Below are 4,461 nucleotides of genomic sequence, written 5' to 3' on the forward strand. Positions count from 1 at the left end.
AACTCAGCTCAGGGGTATGATTCTAACATGACAAGGTGAAAGTCTTTTTTTGGCCCAGACTCCCAGCATTTTTGTAGTTTTACCATCCTTGAACCCCAATATGCCTGGAAACACAAGTGACCGTCCCAAGGCTTCCAGCTTCCCTGGCTCACGAAACAGGGATGCAAAGAAAGGAGTTCTCAAGAGCCTAATAACTGGATTCATATTTTATTTAAAAACTGAACAGAATTCCCTTCCCCCAGACATAAAAAGGAGAAGAAACAAAAGGAATTTCCTTTCCCTTGGAAATATGAAGGTTTCTAGGTTTTGTTCCTGTTCCAAGGTTTAATACATGCACATTAGCACATGCATACACAACCCTAACAGACTTTCCCCTCTTTGAAGTGGCTGACAGGGGGATTTCCTCTTAGGATATGTCTTATGCTGCAGTAACTGCAGGATACTGATCTGGATGGATTTAATATCTCATACAATATAACGTTTCCTTATTTGAAGCCTAATTAGATTTATTGTATACATCCACAGGAAACATCTCCATCCTGTAACAAGAAAAACACTTTGCGATCTGATTGTTAAACCTTCTAAATCAAGCTAAGAATTATTAGTCCAAGTGAAAAAGTTATATAGAATAGCCTTATGTGTGCTTTTTCATGGTCTTAGTTTCTTTCGAATGTCTCAAACTCAAGTCTCCTTTCTAGTATTAATTTCAATTGTAGTTTCACCAATCAGGATATCACTCCTAGCACTTGCTGCTTCAAGAAAATTGAGAATAAAATGTTTGTAAATGGATTGTCTTCTGTGGATTATAAAGATTTCACTTTAGACGTGAATTTAATATTCATTTCCTTTTAACTTCTGCTGCAATTAACATGTAAGTCAAAGGTCTTTTGTATTAAAAGGAAAAAAAATTCTGTCCCTCAAAGGAAGCCCATAAAGTATCAAGAACCATCTACTGCTTTGTAAAAAGTATGATTTATTCAGCAGTACAGGTGCTCTGGGGATTTAACAGCATTACAGGAGAGTAGTGGTGTGTATAGGAGAGAGATGAGCCAAGAAACATCTGCTCTCTAAAACCTGGTTGGGAAAGGGCAAAATAACTGAGGGAAACTTCTGGGTGGCCCAGAGGGCAATGTGAGGGACAGCAGTTCTGTTTTGGGAAGGGTTCTTTTTTCAAATTCTTGAAACTGCGCTTGATTCTGAATTTGGATAAAGGCCCTCCTTTCCTAACAAGGAAGAACAGTCTTTTTTAGTCATTTTTGTTTACTTTGCTCCAACATGTTTCATCTCTGGCTCTGAAACAAAAACCAAACCAAAACCTAATCAACCAAAAAATGGAAAAAAACAACAATACTATCATCCACAGCAAAAACATCGAAATAATAATTTGTAAATGAAAGACTTAAATTCACTGTCTTAAAAATGCGGGTTATTTCTAAGACCTAAAAATTTCCATTGCTTTTGCAATTGCTTGTATAGACAGACCTCTTTTTTAGTACAAAACAGCTATTCCTGGTCAGCAGCAGTGCCTAAAAAGTCTTGAGTAAAAGATTTGCAGCGGTCACAGGTGCTAATCCATTTTCAAAACCAGAGCAATAGCTGGATGGTAAAGAAAGAGCAGACCTGGAAGAGAGGGGGAAAACATGGCTCCAAACATTGGTTAGAAGGTGTGTTATTAATTTCCAATTCCTTATTTCCCTTCATAAAATCCCCATGCTTAGACCATCTGCTGACCTTTTTTATGTGGGTATGTGTATCTGTGAAGGGAGGGAAGAGATAAGAAACTTATTTGCATGTGAGGAACTGCAGCTTCACAACATGGAGAAGCAGTAAAATTGGTATTTCTTGCTGTCCTTTTACTTATTTTCGCTTTCTTTGTGGTATCATTGGGTTATGAAATAATTTAGCTTCATTGCTAGCAAACTTTAAAATATTTCATTGATATTTTTACCGTACTGAAATAAATTATTTGCAAAGCACAGCAAATGTTGATTTTTTCCATCATCTGCTAAGCTATGTGCCCTCATCCCCTTTCTCTCTGATGTTTCAGTCCATGAAGCCTTGTGTTTCTTTTACCATGGCTTTCATTAATTAGTCTGAATGCTTTTACTAACCAGTGTTACAATTTTCAATCCATTCCCTTATGCCCTGTGTTTGCTTTTGTACAAGACATCATATATGCATTCATCTGAGGAAAGTGATAGACAAGGCTTTTAAAAGACTCAGTCAGTGCCAGAATTTTTTTTTCAATTTTTTTTCCTTTTTCTTTTTTTTTTTTTTGGTAGTCTTATAATGTCTAAATTTTTGAATTGTTGCCAAGGAGAAGAGGAAAACAAAAAGAAAGACGGAGTTTTAGGAAGAAAAAGCCAAACCACCAAACAGGTAAGGAGAAAATTCCAAGCTAATTTGCTCATATTCCATCATTTTCATCATTACTCAACTTTCACATTTCATGTGGGCATGAAGAGATACAGTGGCTTTGTGTCAATTGTTCACTTTTCCTTTTTGAATTGTTTTGTCAAACCTGCATTTAAATAAAAAAGACGAATAATAACACAAGTGTTCCTTCATAATGTGTTGGATACGAAGCCATCTTTATTGCAGAACCCTAGAGAGCATTGCAGAGCATGGTGCCAGGTTTGCCATCCTGAGGACATAAATAGTCCCACTAAAGTGAATGAGATCATTATTTGCATGATTAAATATCATAACATTAAACTGTACATAAATGCTACTGCTGTGGGTAGAGAGGGGGAAGGAGGAGAGGAGTGTGACATAAACTTTCAGGTGACAGAAGAGGAATGAATTCTGCCTGATTTCATCCTTCAAAAGCCTTCTAGTGACAGTATTATTTTTAAATGGATTTTAGTGATTTTGTGACACTGCCAAGTCATTTAGCTCTATTAAAAAAAAAAAAAAAAAAAAAAAGAAGAAATCCAATAGCAGCAAAAACTGAATAATGCACAGTATTAATCTAGTGCCAGCTGAGTTTGGGACTTACAGGACTTTGTGTGCATGTGTGAATTTACCTTGTTGGACCCCCAGCTCATCCAGCCTGCATTGGCAACCTGGGCTTAGGCAGGATCATCCCCCTCCTGCTCCCCAGGATGGTCAGACTTCCTCCTTGCTCTGCAGATCCAAGAGCATTGCTGCAGTGGGTGCCAATGCTCAGATCTTGTCCCCTCTCAGTAACCCTTCACAAAGGTTCCCAGTACTTCTGTGGCTGACTCAGAAATAAGTGCAAGAAATGAACACACTGACTGTTACCTAAACGCTCTGCACTGCTTTGCCATCACCACTGAAGAGAGAGTAGGCTCACCAAACACACAGATGGCACAGAGCTGGGGAGGGCTGCTGGCATGGAGGAGGACAGGTTTAGTTTTCAACATGTTCTATTTCAAATTTCGCATACAGGGTGGAAAAAACAATGCATTCCAGTGAGGGCAAATGCAAGATACTTCATGTAGGCTGTTGTGCACATATGGAGCAAGTGACACCTGCCCAGGCCTTGAGGACAGCAAAGTTTCAGTAGGCCAACTGTTCTGGATAAGCCTGTGTTGGGAGGACAACAGGTATGTCCCAGGATGTATAAATAGGAATGCACATCAGAAAAGGTAGTCTTAGATACAAGACAACTTTCTGCTGTAGAACCAAGTTGACTTGTATGAATTTCACAGAGGGGGAAGAAAGAAAGAAAATAAAATCATGAAACAAGAGTATATAATCCAGAACAAACAAAAAAGACCAGAGTCCTAGAAAATGTGACCCATGGGGTGAAAAAATGGCAGAAATTATGTTATTTAGCCTAAGCAATGAAAAGGGGAAGAGAGAATGGATGGAAGAGACGTTCATTAAATATGTATAGGCTACTGCCAGGATAATCTGTTCTCCCTGTTCATGGTGGACAGGACAAGAAGTGATGTGCTTAGTGAATGCTGCAAGGAATGTTCAGGTTAGATATGAAAAAGATAAGGATGGAGAAGCATAAAAATAGACTGCCTGGGGTGGTACAGAGCCTCTATCACAGGAGAAATGATGAGAGTAGAGCTCACTCTGCCATGAGGCAAAGGACCCTGCCAGCACTGTGATTCAGTGCACACAGTAACTTTAGAGAACTGAAATGTACCTATCTTGGTTTCATCTTCTCTCTTCTGAATGGATGTCTCCTTAAGCTGAATTATATATTTGTTTCCTTTTCCTTTGATTTATCATGATTTAGGTTGAGCGATCTAAATGAGAAAGATGCTTTCTTTCTGTGCTTTGAGGTAATAGCACTAACAATTATAATTTCTATTATAAAAGAAATATATAAGTCTTTATATAAGATTTCTCTGCTTATAGTAACATTTTCATCTTGAAGTAAGGCTACAATTTCCATGGGATTTATCTAGGAGCATGGATATGTCTCTATTACTATTGTGAAACCAGTATTAACCCTTTCCAGGTTAAGCCGGGTCATGCTGA

Source organism: Corvus brachyrhynchos, unplaced genomic scaffold (assembly GCF_000691975.1).
Source record: "Corvus brachyrhynchos isolate BGI_N302 unplaced genomic scaffold, ASM69197v1 scaffold28, whole genome shotgun sequence".
Taxonomy (NCBI): Eukaryota; Metazoa; Chordata; class Aves; order Passeriformes; family Corvidae; genus Corvus; species Corvus brachyrhynchos.